Source organism: Diorhabda sublineata, chromosome 8 (genome assembly GCF_026230105.1).
Source record: "Diorhabda sublineata isolate icDioSubl1.1 chromosome 8, icDioSubl1.1, whole genome shotgun sequence".
Classification (NCBI taxonomy): domain Eukaryota; kingdom Metazoa; phylum Arthropoda; class Insecta; order Coleoptera; family Chrysomelidae; genus Diorhabda; species Diorhabda sublineata.
In genome coordinates this window covers 7,966,472-7,984,823 of record NC_079481.1, presented here as the reverse complement: position 1 = coordinate 7,984,823, position 18,352 = coordinate 7,966,472, and the positions used below count along the sequence as shown (strand labels likewise).

At 32.7% G+C, this 18,352-nt stretch overlaps 1 protein-coding gene across 5 annotated transcripts in view; it reads right to left on the bottom strand.

Moving 5' to 3' along the window:
• LOC130447468 (Ig-like and fibronectin type-III domain-containing protein 2) overlaps positions 1 to 18,352 on the bottom strand; it is a 206,141-nt gene that overhangs the window by 10,466 nt on the left and 177,323 nt on the right. The window lies entirely within an intron of this gene.

Sequence of the window (18,352 nt, the reverse complement as noted above, 5' to 3'; positions counted from 1 at the left end):
AGAATCGTCTCATAATCGATATGATGCAAAAAATTTGAATAGAGGCCATAGAATTGCCTTATATCTAGATATATGATGGAAGGACTTGCAGCAATGGCCATAGAATCGTCTCATAATCGATATGCTGCAAGAACTTGCAATAGAGGCCATAGAATTGCCTTATATCTAGATATATGATGGAAGGACTTGCAGCAAATGCCACAGAATCGTCTCATAATCAATATGCTGCAAAAACTTGAAATTTAGGCCATGGAATTGCCTTATATCTAGATATATGATGCAAGAACTTGCAATAGAGGTAATAGAATTGCCTTATATCTAGATATATGATGGAAGGACTTGCAGCAAAGGCCATAGAATCGTCTCATAATCGATATGATGCAAGGAATTGCAGCAAAGGTCAAATAATCACTTTATATCTAGATATATGATAAAAGGACTTCCAGCAAATGCCATAGAATCATCTCATAATCGATATGATGCAAGGAATTGTAGCAAAGGTCATATAATCACTTTATATCTAGATATATGATAAAAGGACTTGCAGCAAAGGCCATAGAATCATCTCATAATCGATATGCTGCAAACACTTGAAATAGAGGCAATAGAATTGCCTTATATCTAGATATATGATGGAATGACTTGCAGCAAAGGCCATAGAATGGTCTCATAATCGATATGCTGCATGAACTTGCAAAAGAGGCCATCGAATTGCATCATATCTAGATATATGATGGAAGGACTTCCAGCAAATGCCATAGAATCATCTCATAATCGATATGATGCAAGGAATTGCAGCAAAGGTCAAATAATCACTTTATATCTAGATATATGATAAAAGGACTTGCAGCAAAGGCCATAGAATCATCTCATAATCGATATGCTGCAAACACTTGAAATAGAGGCAATAGAATTGCCTTATATCTAGATATATGATGGAATGACTTGCAGCAAAGGCCATAGAATGGTCTCATAATCGATATGCTGCATGAACTTGCAAAAGAGGCCATCGAATTGCATCATATCTAGATATATGATGGAAGGACTTCCAGCAAATGCCATAGAATCATCTCATAATCGATATGATGCAAGGAATTGCAGCAAAGGTCAAATAATCACTTTATATCTAGATATATGATAAAAGGACTTGCAGCAAAGGCCATAGAATCATCTCATAATCGATATGCTGCAAAAACTTGAAATAGAGGCAATAGAATTGTCTTATATCTAGATATATGATGGAAGGACTTGCAGCAAAGGCCATAGAATCTTCTCATAATCGATATGCTGCAAGAACTTCAAATAGAGGCAATAGAATTGTCTTATATCTAGATATATGATGGAAGGACTTGCAGCAAAGGCCATAGAATCGTCTCATAATCGATATGCTAAAAGAACTTGCAATAGAGGCCATAGAATTGCCTTATATCTATATATGATGCAAGGACTTACAGCAAAGGCAATAGAATCATCTCATAATGGATATGATGCGAGGGCTAGCCTTAAAGGTCATAGATTTTTAAAAGATTCAAGAATTGATATGAATATTATTGAAAAATTTATCTGATTGATTATAGGGAGAAAAGGCCGAGGGTGTGAAACTCGTACAAGATTTTTTCGGATACTATTATGGCAAAAACGGTCAATGTGTTAAAATAAAAAGATTCACATGGACCAATCACAATAAAATTGAAGTACAGGTTATTAATTATGGCGCCAGGATCGTGTCTATCAAATATCCTGATAGAAAAGGAGTTATTGATGATATAGTGTTAGGTAAATATAGATTTATCCACTTGAGTTATGCTTTAAAAGAAAACCTTAGTATCCACTTAGAATAATTTTTACAGGGTGTGACTTTTAAAATGTATTTTAACGTAAAATAAATATTCATTATTAACGCTTCTACGAGCAGGGTCGTTGCGATTCGAACTTCCATGTTGGAAAAAATTGTGGCCACTTCTAACTGCAGGAAATTATTGTAAAAGAATCCTGGGGTATCATGTCGATTACAGAATCTAATGATTCCTTTACTACGACAGAATTACTGTTAAATCTTTAATTTGTAGATAGATAGATTCCGCATCCCACTGAAGAAGAAGCTTCAACAAATATTAGACTTTCAATATCAAAGATCTTTTTAAACGTTCAAAAATTTAATTTAGATTCGATCATAATTAATTTGGTAGGAGATTTTTTAACCAAATTTATTAGTATTATCTTGACGTACTTTAACGAATTTGATATTTTAGGCTTCGACGATTTGGCAGGATACATTTTTTACCAGAAATACCATTTCGGAGCAACGATCGGCCGTATGACGAACGTTGTAAAAAATTCCCGTTTCAAAATAGGCGATAAGGAATATCGACTAAAACCGAATATGATTAACGGACACCACAGAGATGGAGGCCCCGAAGGCTTCGATCAAGTTATATGGAAAACTGGCGTACAAGGGAAAAAGGTGCTACTATTTCTTTATGTACCACCTTCCAATAGAACTTTTTCTATCTATTCACTACATTCTTCTAAGAGCATCTTCTTGATCTCTCCATGATAATCTCAGCATCTCGAAGACTTTTAATCGGCAATATGCGTTGAAGGCACAAGCTTCTGAATCATATAAGAGGAATGGGAATATATTTCGATCAGAATCCTTATTTCTAAACACCAATCCACGGAGTAATCGATACTTGTAGATACCCAGATAGTCAGACATCTCAATTGATTCATTGGTTGCTTCAATATTCATGTATTTGATGTTATTAACGATAAGTGTCAAACCATTTTCCTAACTTCAGACATCTTGGTGAAGATTTCCTCTGAGTAAACGTTGAACTTTCACGTTGTTATTTCTTAGTGAGTTGGTATCAATACGTCTTTGGTTCGTCGAGGTTTCCAGCTTGTTAAGTTTCACCATAATCTCTGCCACAAGATGATTTTTGTCTACCTCTGTGTACGCTTTGGTACTTTTGGCTTTATCTTTGGTTGAAATAGAGAAAATGCGTTTTATCATATTATATCTGGGTGGATGTCTCCTGAGAACACCTAAACCTGTTAGAAAGGAAGTAGGATTCGCTTTGTTTTGTCTTCGACTTCTACCACTTTTCTCTAAATTTTGAATGTTTTTTAGGTGTTTATGACTCATATGTGTCCGCACGGACACGAGGGTTATCCGGGAAATCTTCTTGTTAGACTCAGTTTCGAACTTTCTACAATGAACGAATTCAAAATTGATATTGAGGCTTATACGACGGAGCCGACCATAGTGAATATATCGAATTTGTTATATTTAAATTTGGGAGGTCATCACACGGGACCTAGCAGCATATATAATCATATCGTAACTATAAATTGTAATAGTTATACTAAACAGGATAAAGACGGATTGTGCAATGGAGAAATATGGAATGTAGTCCATACACCTCTTGATTTTCAGACACCGAGAACGTTGGGAAAATGCATAGGACTTGTACCTAAAGACGGTATGATTTTATTCCTAATATGGTATTGGAAGTTTCATTTTCATTTAGGGTTAAATACTTTTGTTATACAAGATGTCCCGGGACTGTTATTTAATTACTAAGATTTTCTTAAAAATTTGGCTTAAGGTTGTCTATTTCAAAGAATACCCTGTACCGGGAGTGAGTAATTTTCATTGGAATAAGTGAATAAATTGATTATTTATAAGAAGTTTCTTCTGAAAGTCAATACTTTTTGTCTTATTGTTGTGTTTCAGGCAAAAAACACGCTTTCAGATGGTTTTTTGCTAATAACTGGGAAAATAAGCAGTTAATCGAAATATCTGTGGAAAGAAAAACTATAGGCTTAAGAAAACCAAAAAAAAATTGTGTTTAAATACGTCTATATATACGGAATTGTTTGTTGATATGCATTTTCAAATGTCAAAATGGAGTTTCTACGTATAATAACTAAAAACCAATGCGATTTCCGGGAAAATTTGATGAAACATTTTCCATCTATCTATTAAAAAAAACTTTATCATCATTTTTTATAAAAAATTCTAGCATCGAAATTCAGCGAGTTATGAAGATTCCTATTTTTTTTGTTGAGTCAAAAATAATGAAAATATTTCACACCAGTTTAAAAAAATCGCTGCTATTTCATTTATGTTCTCAAAATATGTTTGACCAGTTTGAGGTACTTATTTTTGAAAAAAATTGGGCTTGAAATTAGAAAATAATCTCGGGAAAAATGTTGATGATACGTAAAATTTGACGGGTACAAGATTTTTAGCGTTTAATTTTTTCCGTAGGGTAAAAATTAAGTAAGATTTCGCCATTTTGGGGCATAAATGTAAAATTATTTTTTATTAGATACAGCTTATAACTCTTGAAAAAATTTACATAAAGCTTGTTTAAAGGACTTGATTCCTGATATTTTGAACTATATATTTTGAGATTCCTCTCATAAGGAGTGGCTGATAAGAGTTGGAAATGATTAATAATTTATAATTCATATTAAAAGTTATAAATTGCTCTATTTCTCAGAAAGAGCCGCTCTCGGCGCTGGGTTGATTTTGAAATCATACAAAACTGTACTGTACTTGATTTTTGTAGGTTTTTATCAAAATATGTGTATTAACCGAGGGGTGACACAAGAAGACTGTTTCGTAGCGAGGATTCGTCATCCGGCTAGTGGTAGATTCATAGAAGTTTACAGCAACCAATTTGGTGTTCAATTAGACACTGCCAATCATTTTGGACTCGGTCATGTTCCATCTATGGAACAAATCGGTATTACTAAAGAAATTAATGATAAACGAAAAGTTTTGGTAGAGCCGCAAGATTCTACGTTACGTATAATCGACTGTTTGCATGGTAGAATGTTGGATGAACTGAGATACCAAGAGGTAGAATTACATTTATTTTTATATATATTTGGATCATTAAATTCACATTTTATAGGAAACTTATTATGCGGGATTCAAAAGATTTATAAAACTTTTAAAAAAGGCGTGTTACAAACCGACTCCTATTAGAAAAACAGTGATAGAATTACCGAAAAAATCTTCGAGATTCAGTAGAACTCCCAGAAATTCCTTATTGAAAATGATACCGGAAACTAAAACAGAAGTAGACGGTCTGGAACATTTCACTTGTTCCCCAGATCAAATGTTATATTTAACGACGTTGGAATCAGTTTTAAGAGGTACAATTTTTTTCAACCCTTCAATGATTCATTATATTAATCGATTCAGTATCACATTTAGTTCATCGATCTATCATATTTTGTTTATTATTATCTTCTCTTCTACTTGATTTTTTTCTTTCAATCAAAATCATAATGGATTACCAAAAGGATATTGGCGCAACTACAAGGATGGTCCTAGAAGTATTTGGTCTGACCTAGAGATGACGGTAGTTGCTTAAAAAATGTCACTACACAATCTATACAGCATACTTTTGAAAAGCCTTGGTTCAACCAATATAAAAGATGTACTAGATTCTTCCATTGGTGAGAGGCCTTAAGACCTGCGAAGACCAGGATCTAAGTGGTGGATCACATAAGGGGACGACTCCAGAAATGTTAGAGAACAGACCCAAAGACGTACTGGATGATCGTCGACTAAAAGCGGAGTCGTAAAGAAACGTGGATCCATCGTTTCACACCCGAACCAAAAAAACAATCAAAACAATGGACTGAAATATATTTTTTCCCAAAATTCTTATTTTTCTTTGTTGAGACAGGTACTGAGATACATCCGGACATTTATACGAAGCTGAAGGGGATAGAACAAAGTCAACCATTACATATAAACAGAATAGATTTTTTAGAAAACAATTTTTTTATTCTATTTTCTTATCGCTTCTATTTTTTCTAATATTTAGAGGAATGTTTTGACGAAGCCGCCGAATGGTTGATAAAAGTTGTGGGAAAATTAATTTACTACGCGAATAGAAACATGCAGAGGGCGCTGATGCAAAAATCGATCTCAAAACATTCGGATTCCGATTCGGATACCGATCGTAGCAAAGCGAATGAACAAGTTTCGAACGCTGTTTCGAATTTTCACGACGATACATTTTCTTATATTTGGTCAGAATACAGAAATTCTAGAGACTTCTACGATATTGATTCGAAGAGTTTTGATTCGGGAGAAAGCTTCGATCTCGGTGTGAGGAAACCAGATACCAACGCGAATCTACCTGGGACAATATTAGCATCTCCGACGAAGAATGTGATTCCTCCTTATTATAAATCCTGCGACGAAATCATAGGGAAAGGAAGGGCTTTGTACAAAAGGCATGGAGGTAAATAAAAAAAGTTTATACTAAAACCTAGAAGTTGTATATTGTTGTAAAATCATTTTACAAGGATTGCTACTTAAGTTTTGAGATGGACAAATCAAAACAAATATTTATAATTGATCCAGCGAATCCTACAGACATTGTCCTGTATGATATTAAACATATAATTGGCTATGTTAAAAAAACCGGACATTGTCTGATATTGTGACTTATTAATAGTCATGGCAAATGCCAAAGGAATTGGAAATTGCCTGAAAGGCTTCTTGGGAGTCGTATCTTCACCATCAAATTTTCCGTTTAAAGTTGTGGCTTCAAGAGTATTTTCCATGACCAATCTTGTACCGATGTTTAACTTTTCGAAGCCAAATGATTGGTGAGTAAATTTTCAATCGCAAGGTATTCCTGGTAAATCTAGTGAATTTAAAAATTTAACAGGATAGTTGTCTGCTTCGTCAGGATCAGTAATAGTGTCAATCTTCATGACCTGTTGTAATTTGAATTTAATAGCGTCAATATCGATGTTATTTTGATGGTACAACAGCTGATTTTGGACAACCTTCATGAATTCTAACAACCAAGATTGAATTCGGTAGCTCGAGTTGGTGGTTCACCACCAAAAATCGAAAAATTAGCACTCATCCAGGTTACAAGACATGTTCACGTTTCGAGTACGGTCACCATTAAAAATGTTCATATCTTGAAACTTAAGTAGAAACTCTCGTTTAGTAAACAGAAACAGACAAAAATTAATCATTGTGTTCAAATAAACTTCATATCCTGATGCATACGCTGTCTCTGCTCTTCGTTCATGTCTCCTAAATTTCCTATTCTGAGCTAGGTCCTTGGCTTCTTCCCAGTTTATTTCTCGTCATTCAATATCCTTGTTATAATTTCATGCTACGATTTTCTTGGAACATGTCTCTTTCTATTTCTTCCTAGTTTTTGCTTTACGTATTCTTCAAACTTTGTCTGGTTCTTTCAATACCGAAGATTCAGATCCGAACGTTGTTTTTAATTTTATATCTGTATCTTATGTATTATGTATACCATTACTTATATTTTCATTCCCATGTTATGTTCCACATCTGAATGTTTTCTTGTAAATATTTTTCGTTCTTTGTTATTAATATAACATCGTCTGCGTATGACCCCACAAATATTTTTTAACCAAATTGATCTTCTACATGAATATGTTGAATAGTAATGGACTTGAGCTTTTCCCTTGCTTTAATCCCATATTTGGAGTGGAGTCTCTTGGTATTTTGTTATTTCTTATGACTGATTTATTATTCTTTTCAAAAAAATTGAGTATTACATTTTCAATTTTTAATTTAACCCTTTTTAATTTTCCATATTTTCTTCTCCTAGTTTGCCTTTTACTCTTAATCTGATTTCTTATAAATTGAGTAAAATTGATTGAATTTGATGATAGATTTAACAAAAAAAGTCATAAGTAAATGTTATCAACCACAAAATTAGGGATAAAAGAACAAAATTATTATTGAAAATTTATTATATAGGAATAGCATTTCAAACACAAAATTATCCGAATTGCGCCAACATTGAAAAATTTCCTTCGTGCGTCCTGAATCCCGGAGAAACTTACAGACACACTATAACGTATAAATTCTGGATACGATCTGGAAATCCTAGTAGATGGATCAGGAGGACCACTTTGGATATAGCCGAGAAAAAATTGAAGTTGCAACAGCAGTAACTACAACAACAACGACACCAACGAACGAAATAAATATTGTTTTTTATAATAAAAATTTCACTCGTTTTTTTGTGTTTGATTGAAGAATATATAAAAAGTGTGGAAGTTTTAATATAAATAAAAAACGATCCCAATCAAACATGGCTTAAAATAGATGAAAAAATGATTTAAATATTCGTTGAAACATAACTGTGTACTTGTAAGTGTTCGAAGAAAGATTTTTCAACTTGAAATCGTTAAATGAAAAGTTTTGTAACAAATTTGGCACATAATCGATTATAATGCTTTCCACGGTTCCTTACAAGTTTTTAACTCCATTAAGCTTAATTTTTTTTTGAACAAAGAAGTTTTTCAATAACACTATTTTACAACAAATTTTCATGTCTTCAATAGATTTCACCTACATTTTTGAGTTTCGAAAAGAGTAAAGTCCAATCTGGTTAATATGATGTCCTCGACATGAACCGTGAAGCCGATACTGTTCCGTTATAAGTCTAAAATCTGTCGAATACGCCGGTTCGTTTGATGTTTTTTTTATGTTTTTTCACGAGCTACAATTCAAGTCGCTAATAATATAGACTGAAGAGTATACAGAAAGGTTTATAAGAATATATAAGAAACTGTGGAGGCAAAAGCACACCAAAATTTGTGAAAAGAAGAAGAAACGTTGATTTTTTAATACCATTAAATGACCAGGAATCTACTGACTGATAACATAATTACAGTTTATTCGGAAATTTAACAAGTTAACGAATATTCATTGCTCCATAGCTAGAGTATTGAGTTTAGAAAAGAGTAAACCGAAGTCTGGTTAATATGGAGGCTGAACTATGCGGTATTTCATTAAAAAATTAGTTTAAATCATATGAAGACTTATTATTACTTCATGTAGACGTCTCTAATCGGTCTAGTAGACCTTTTGACCTTATAGAAGGAGTTCTTGATGAATTAAACCGTGGTAATCGTAGAAAACGATGAGCATCACCTCGATTTCCATTTTGACCGAGTTTTTTATGTTTTATCTAATTTTTGGACAAATTCGAGGTCATATTCATAAACCAAATTTTCATTGAGGACACTTAAAGTTTAAGTTGATAAAACAGAATTCTCTACAGTTTTCATATTGTTGCTGCGAAAATATGCGAAAATATAAAAAAATTTTACTAACCAGCAGAACCTCATTTAGGAATTTCGATATTTTTGCTCAGGAATTTGACAGTTTCGAAATTTTCACAAAGGAAATTCAAAGTTTAAGTTAATAAAACAGAATTTTCTATAGTTTTCATATTGTTGCTGCGAACCTCGCTTCGTTCGGCACGCAGAATGCGCAAGTAAATAAATTTTCAATAACTAGCAAAGCCCCATTTGAGAATTTTAATATTTACACTCAGGAATTTGACAGTTTCGAAATTTTCACAAAGGAAATTCAAAGTTTAAGTTAATAAAACAGAATTTTCTATAGTTTTCATATTGTTGCTGCGAACCTCGCTTCGCTCGGCACGCAGAATGCGCAAGTAAATAAATTTTCAATAACTAGCAAAGCCCCATTTAAGAATTTTAATATTTACACTCAGGAATTTGACAGTTTCGAAATTTTCACAAAGGAAATTCAAAGTTTAAGTTAATAAAACAGAATTATCTATAGTTTTCATATTGTTGCTGCGAACCTCGCTTCGCTCGGCACGCAGAATGCGCAAGTAAATAAATTTTCAATAACTAGCAAAGCCCCATTTAAGAATTTTAATATTTACACTCAGGAATTTGACAGTTTCGAAATTTTCACAAAGGAAATTCAAAGTTTAAGTTAATAAAACAGAATTATCTATAGTTTTCATATTGTTGCTGCGAACCTCGCTTCGCTCGGCACGCAGAATGCGCAAGTAAATAAATTTTCAATAACTAGCAAAGCCCCATTTAAGAATTTTAATATTTACACTCAGGAATTTGACAGTTTCGAAATTTTCACAAAGGAAATTCAAAGTTTAAGTTAATAAAACAGAATTATCTATAGTTTTCATATTGTTGCTGCGAACCTCGCTTCGCTCGGCACGCAGAATGCGCAAGTAAATAAATTTTCAATAACTAGCAAAGCCCCATTTAAGAATTTTAATATTTACACTCAGGAATTTGACAGTTTCGAAATTTTCACAAAGGAAATTCAAAGTTTAAGTTAATAAAACAGAATTATCTATAGTTTTCATATTGTTGCTGCGAACCTCGCTTCGCTCGGCACGCAGAATGCGCAAGTAAATAAATTTTCAATAACTAGCAAAGCCCCATTTAAGAATTTTAATATTTACACTCAGGAATTTGACAGTTTCGAAATTTTCACAAAGGAAATTCAAAGTTTAAGTTAATAAAACAGAATTATCTATAGTTTTCATATTGTTGCTGCGAACCTCGCTTCGCTCGGCACGCAGAATGCGCAAGTAAATAAATTTTCAATAACTAGCAAAGCCCCATTTAAGAATTTTAATATTTACACTCAGGAATTTGACAGTTTCGAAATTTTCACAAAGGAAATTCAAAGTTTAAGTTAATAAAACAGAATTTTCTATAGTTTTCATATTGTTGCTGCGAACCTCGCTTCGCTCGGCACGCAGAATGCGCAAGTAAATAAATTTTCAATAACTAGCAAAGCCCCATTTGAGAATTTTAATATTTACACTCAGGAATTTGACAGTTTCGAAATTTTCACAAAGGAAATTCAAAGTTTAAGTTAATAAAACAGAATTTTCTATAGTTTTCATATTGTTGCTGCGAACCTCGCTTCGCTCGGCACGCAGAATGCGCAAGTAAATAAATTTTCAATAACTAGCAAAGCCCCATTTAAGAATTTTAATATTTACACTCAGGAATTTGACAGTTTCGAAATTTTCACAAAGGAAATTCAAAGTTTAAGTTAATAAAACAGAATTATCTATAGTTTTCATATTGTTGCTGCGAACCTCGCTTCGTTCGGCACGCAGAATGCGCAAGTAAATAAATTTTCAATAACTAGCAAAGCCCCATTTGAGAATTTTAATATTTACACTCAGGAATTTGACAGTTTCGAAATTTTCACAAAGGAAATTCAAAGTTTAAGTTAATAAAACAGAATTTTCTATAGTTTTCATATTGTTGCTGCGAACCTCGCTTCGCTCGGCACGCAGAATGCGCAAGTAAATAAATTTTCAATAACTAGCAAAGCCCCATTTAAGAATTTTAATATTTACACTCAGGAATTTGACAGTTTCGAAATTTTCACAAAGGAAATTCAAAGTTTAAGTTAATAAAACAGAATTATCTATAGTTTTCATATTGTTGCTGCGAACCTCGCTTCGCTCGGCACGCAGAATGCGCAAGTAAATAAATTTTCAATAACTAGCAAAGCCCCATTTAAGAATTTTAATATTTACACTCAGGAATTTGACAGTTTCGAAATTTTCACAAAGGAAATTCAAAGTTTAAGTTAATAAAACAGAATTATCTATAGTTTTCATATTGTTGCTGCGAACCTCGCTTCGCTCGGCACGCAGAATGCGCAAGTAAATAAATTTTCAATAACTAGCAAAGCCCCATTTAAGAATTTTAATATTTACACTCAGGAATTTGACAGTTTCGAAATTTTCACAAAGGAAATTCAAAGTTTAAGTTAATAAAACAGAATTATCTATAGTTTTCATATTGTTGCTGCGAACCTCGCTTCGCTCGGCACGCAGAATGCGCAAGTAAATAAATTTTCAATAACTAGCAAAGTCCCATTTAAGAATTTTAATATTTACACTCAGGAATTTGACAGTTTCGAAATTTTCACAAAGGAAATTCAAAGTTTAAGTTAATAAAACAGAATTATCTATAGTTTTCATATTGTTGCTGCGAACCTCGCTTCGCTCGGCACGCAGAATGCGCAAGTAAATAAATTTTCAATAACTAGCAAAGCCCCATTTAAGAATTTTAATATTTACACTCAGGAATTTGACAGTTTCGAAATTTTCACAAAGGAAATTCAAAGTTTAAGTTAATAAAACAGAATTTTCTATAGTTTTCATATTGTTGCTGCGAACCTCGCTTCGTTCGGCACGCAGAATGCGCAAGTAAATAAATTTTCAATAACTAGCAAAGCCCCATTTGAGAATTTTAATATTTACACTCAGGAATTTGACAGTTTCGAAATTTTCACAAAGGAAATTCAAAGTTTAAGTTAATAAAACAGAATTTTCTATAGTTTTCATATTGTTGCTGCGAACCTCGCTTCGCTCGGCACGCAGAATGCGCAAGTAAATAAATTTTCAATAACTAGCAAAGCCCCATTTAAGAATTTTAATATTTACACTCAGGAATTTGACAGTTTCGAAATTTTCACAAAGGAAATTCAAAGTTTAAGTTAATAAAACAGAATTATCTATAGTTTTCATATTGTTGCTGCGAACCTCGCTTCGCTCGGGACGCAGAATGCGCAAGTAAATAAATTTTCAATAACTAGCAAAGCCCCATTTAAGAATTTTAATATTTACACTCAGGAATTTGACAGTTTCGAAATTTTCACAAAGGAAATTCAAAGTTTAAGTTAATAAAACAGAATTATCTATAGTTTTCAAATTGTTGCTGCGAACCTCGCTTCGCTCGGCACGCAGAATGCGCAAGTAAATAAATTTTCAATAACTAGCAAAGCCCCATTTAAGAATTTTAATATTTACACTCAGGAATTTGACAGTTTCGAAATTTTCACAAAGGAAATTCAAAGTTTAAGTTAATAAAACAGAATTATCTATAGTTTTCATATTGTTGCTGCGAACCTCGCTTCGCTCGGCACGCAGAATGCGCAAGTAAATAAATTTTCAATAACTAGCAAAGCCCCATTTAAGAATTTTAATATTTACACTCAGGAATTTGACAGTTTCGAAATTTTCACAAAGGAAATTCAAAGTTTAAGTTAATAAAACAGAATTATCTATAGTTTTCATATTGTTGCTGCGAACCTCGCTTCGCTCGGCACGCAGAATGCGCAAGTAAATAAATTTTCAATAACTAGCAAAGCCCCATTTAAGAATTTTAATATTTACACTCAGGAATTTGACAGTTTCGAAATTTTCACAAAGGAAATTCAAAGTTTAAGTTAATAAAACAGAATTTTCTATAGTTTTCATATTGTTGCTGCGAACCTCGCTTCGCTCGGCACGCAGAATGCGCAAGTAAATAAATTTTCAATAACTAGCAAAGCCCCATTTAAGAATTTTAATATTTACACTCAGGAATTTGACAGTTTCGAAATTTTCACAAAGGAAATTCAAAGTTTAAGTTAATAAAACAGAATTATCTATAGTTTTCATATTGTTGCTGCGAACCTCGCTTCGCTCGGCACGCAGAATGCGCAAGTAAATAAATTTTCAATAACTAGCAAAGCCCCATTTAAGAATTTTAATATTTACACTCAGGAATTTGACAGTTTCGAAATTTTCACAAAGGAAATTCAAAGTTTAAGTTAATAAAACAGAATTATCTATAGTTTTCATATTGTTGCTGCGAACCTCGCTTCGCTCGGCACGCAGAATGCGCAAGTAAATAAATTTTCAATAACTAGCAAAGCCCCATTTAAGAATTTTAATATTTACACTCAGGAATTTGACAGTTTCGAAATTTTCACAAAGGAAATTCAAAGTTTAAGTTAATAAAACAGAATTATCTATAGTTTTCATATTGTTGCTGCGAACCTCGCTTCGCTCGGCACGCAGAATGCGCAAGTAAATAAATTTTCAATAACTAGCAAAGCCCCATTTAAGAATTTTAATATTTACACTCAGGAATTTGACAGTTTCGAAATTTTCACAAAGGAAATTCAAAGTTTAAGTTAATAAAACAGAATTTTCTATAGTTTTCATATTGTTGCTGCGAACCTCGCTTCGCTCGGCACGCAGAATGCGCAAGTAAATAAATTTTCAATAACTAGCAAAGCCCCATTTGAGAATTTTAATATTTACACTCAGGAATTTGACAGTTTCGAAATTTTCACAAAGGAAATTCAAAGTTTAAGTTAATAAAACAGAATTTTCTATAGTTTTCATATTGTTGCTGCGAACCTCGCTTCGCTCGGCACGCAGAATGCGCAAGTAAATAAATTTTCAATAACTAGCAAAGCCCCATTTAAGAATTTTAATATTTACACTCAGGAATTTGACAGTTTCGAAATTTTCACAAAGGAAATTCAAAGTTTAAGTTAATAAAACAGAATTATCTATAGTTTTCATATTGTTGCTGCGAACCTCGCTTCGCTCGGCACGCAGAATGCGCAAGTAAATAAATTTTCAATAACTAGCAAAGCCCCATTTAAGAATTTTAATATTTACACTCAGGAATTTGACAGTTTCGAAATTTTCACAAAGGAAATTCAAAGTTTAAGTTAATAAAACAGAATTATCTATAGTTTTCATATTGTTGCTGCGAACCTCGCTTCGCTCGGCACGCAGAATGCGCAAGTAAATAAATTTTCAATAACTAGCAAAGCCCCATTTAAGAATTTTAATATTTACACTCAGGAATTTGACAGTTTCGAAATTTTCACAAAGGAAATTCAAAGTTTAAGTTAATAAAACAGAATTATCTATAGTTTTCATATTGTTGCTGCGAACCTCGCTTCGCTCGGCACGCAGAATGCGCAAGTAAATAAATTTTCAATAACTAGCAAAGCCCCATTTAAGAATTTTAATATTTACACTCAGGAATTTGACAGTTTCGAAATTTTCACAAAGGAAATTCAAAGTTTAAGTTAATAAAACAGAATTTTCTATAGTTTTCATATTGTTGCTGCGAACCTCGCTTCGCTCGGCACGCAGAATGCGCAAGTAAATAAATTTTCAATAACTAGCAAAGCCCCATTTGAGAATTTTAATATTTACACTCAGGAATTTGACAGTTTCGAAATTTTCACAAAGGAAATTCAAAGTTTAAGTTAATAAAACAGAATTTTCTATAGTTTTCATATTGTTGCTGCGAACCTCGCTTCGCTCGGCACGCAGAATGCGCAAGTAAATAAATTTTCAATAACTAGCAAAGCCCCATTTAAGAATTTTAATATTTACACTCAGGAATTTGACAGTTTCGAAATTTTCACAAAGGAAATTCAAAGTTTAAGTTAATAAAACAGAATTATCTATAGTTTTCATATTGTTGCTGCGAACCTCGCTTCGCTCGGCACGCAGAATGCGCAAGTAAATAAATTTTCAATAACTAGCAAAGCCCCATTTAAGAATTTTAATATTTACACTCAGGAATTTGACAGTTTCGAAATTTTCACAAAGGAAATTCAAAGTTTAAGTTAATAAAACAGAATTATCTATAGTTTTCATATTGTTGCTGCGAACCTCGCTTCGCTCGGCACGCAGAATGCGCAAGTAAATAAATTTTCAATAACTAGCAAAGCCCCATTTAAGAATTTTAATATTTACACTCAGGAATTTGACAGTTTCGAAATTTTCACAAAGGAAATTCAAAGTTTAAGTTAATAAAACAGAATTTTCTATAGTTTTCATATTGTTGCTGCGAACCTCGCTTCGCTCGGCACGCAGAATGCGCAAGTAAATAAATTTTCAATAACTAGCAAAGCCCCATTTAAGAATTTTAATATTTACACTCAGGAATTTGACAGTTTCGAAATTTTCACAAAGGAAATTCATAGTTTAAGTTAATAAAACAGAATTATCTATAGTTTTCATATTGTTGCTGCGAACCTCGCTTCGCTCGGCACACAGAATGCGCAAGTAAATAAATTTTCAATAACTAGCAAAGCCCCATTTAAGAATTTTAATATTTACACTCAGGAATTTGACAGTTTCGAAATTTTCACAAAGGAAATTCAAAGTTTAAGTTAATAAAACAGAATTATCTATAGTTTTCATATTGTTGCTGCGAACCTCGCTTCGTTCGGCACGCAGAATGCGCAAGTAAATAAATTTTCAATAACTAGCAAAGCCCCATTTGAGAATTTTGATATTTACACTCAGGAATTTGACAGTTTCGAAATTTTCACAAAGGAAATTCAAAGTTTAAGTTAATAAAACAGAATTTTCTATAGTTTTCATATTGTTGCTGCGAACCTCGCTTCGCTCGGCACGCAGAATGCGCAAGTAAATAAATTTTCAATAACTAGCAAAGCCCCATTTAAGAATTTTAATATTTACACTCAGGAATTTGACAGTTTCGAAATTTTCACAAAGGAAATTCAAAGTTTAAGTTAATAAAACAGAATTATCTATAGTTTTCATATTGTTGCTGCGAACCTCGCTTCGCTCGGCACGCAGAATGCGCAAGTAAATAAATTTTCAATAACTAGCAAAGCCCCATTTAAGAATTTTAATATTTACACTCAGGAATTTGACAGTTTCGAAATTTTCACAAAGGAAATTCAAAGTTTAAGTTAATAAAACAGAATTATCTATAGTTTTCATATTGTTGCTGCGAACCTCGCTTCGCTCGGCACGCAGAATGCGCAAGTAAATAAATTTTCAATAACTAGCAAAGCCCCATTTAAGAATTTTAATATTTACACTCAGGAATTTGACAGTTTCGAAATTTTCACAAAGGAAATTCAAAGTTTAAGTTAATAAAACAGAATTATCTATAGTTTTCATATTGTTGCTGCGAACCTCGCTTCGCTCGGCACGCAGAATGCGCAAGTAAATAAATTTTCAATAACTAGCAAAGCCCCATTTAAGAATTTTAATATTTACACTCAGGAATTTGACAGTTTCGAAATTTTCACAAAGGAAATTCAAAGTTTAAGTTAATAAAACAGAATTATCTATAGTTTTCATATTGTTGCTGCGAACCTCGCTTCGCTCGGCACGCAGAATGCGCAAGTAAATAAATTTTCAATAACTAGCAAAGCCCCATTTAAGAATTTTAATATTTACACTCAGGAATTTGACAGTTTCGAAATTTTCACAAAGGAAATTCAAAGTTTAAGTTAATAAAACAGAATTTTCTATAGTTTTCATATTGTTGCTGCGAACCTCGCTTCGCTCGGCACGCAGAATGCGCAAGTAAATAAATTTTCAATAACTAGCAAAGCCCCATTTAAGAATTTTAATATTTACACTCAGGAATTTGACAGTTTCGAAATTTTCACAAAGGAAATTCAAAGTTTAAGTTAATAAAACAGAATTATCTATAGTTTTCATATTGTTGCTGCGAACCTCGCTTCGCTCGGCACGCAGAATGCGCAAGTAAATAAATTTTCAATAACTAGCAAAGCCCCATTTAAGAATTTTAATATTTACACTCAGGAATTTGACAGTTTCGAAATTTTCACAAAGGAAATTCAAAGTTTAAGTTAATAAAACAGAATTATCTATAGTTTTCATATTGTTGCTGCGAACCTCGCTTCGCTCGGCACGCAGAATGCGCAAGTAAATAAATTTTCAATAACTAGCAAAGCCCCATTTAAGAATTTTAATATTTACACTCAGGAATTTGACAGTTTCGAAATTTTCACAAAGGAAATTCAAAGTTTAAGTTAATAAAACAGAATTTTCTATAGTTTTCATATTGTTGCTGCGAACCTCGCTTCGCTCGGCACGCAGAATGCGCAAGTAAATAAATTTTCAATAACTAGCAAAGCCCCATTTGAGAATTTTAATATTTACACTCAGGAATTTGACAGTTTCGAAATTTTCACAAAGGAAATTCAAAGTTTAAGTTAATAAAACAGAATTTTCTATAGTTTTCATATTGTTGCTGCGAACCTCGCTTCGCTCGGCACGCAGAATGCGCAAGTAAATAAATTTTCAATAACTAGCAAAGCCCCATTTGAGAATTTTAATATTTACACTCAGGAATTTGACAGTTTCGAAATTTTCACAAAGGAAATTCAAAGTTTAAGTTAATAAAACAGAATTTTCTATAGTTTTCATATTGTTGCTGCGAACCTCGCTTCGCTCGGCACGCAGAATGCGCAAGTAAATAAATTTTCAATAACTAGCAAAGCCCCATTTGAGAATTTTAATATTTACACTCAGGAATTTGACAGTTTCGAAATTTTCACAAAGGAAATTCAAAGTTTAAGTTAATAAAACAGAATTTTCTATAGTTTTCATATTGTTGCTGCGAACCTCGCTTCGCTCGGCACGCAGAAAGCGCAAGTAAATAAATTTTCAATAACTAGCAAAGCCCCATTTGAGAATTTTAATATTTACACTCAGGAATTTGACAGTTTCGAAATTTTCACAAAGGAAATTCAAAGTTTAAGTTAATAAAACAGAATTATCTATAGTTTTCATATTGTTGCTGCGAACCTCGCTTCGCTCGGCACGCAGAATGCGCAAGTAAATAAATTTTCAATAACTAGCAAAGCCCCATTTAAGAATTTTAATATTTACACTCAGGAATT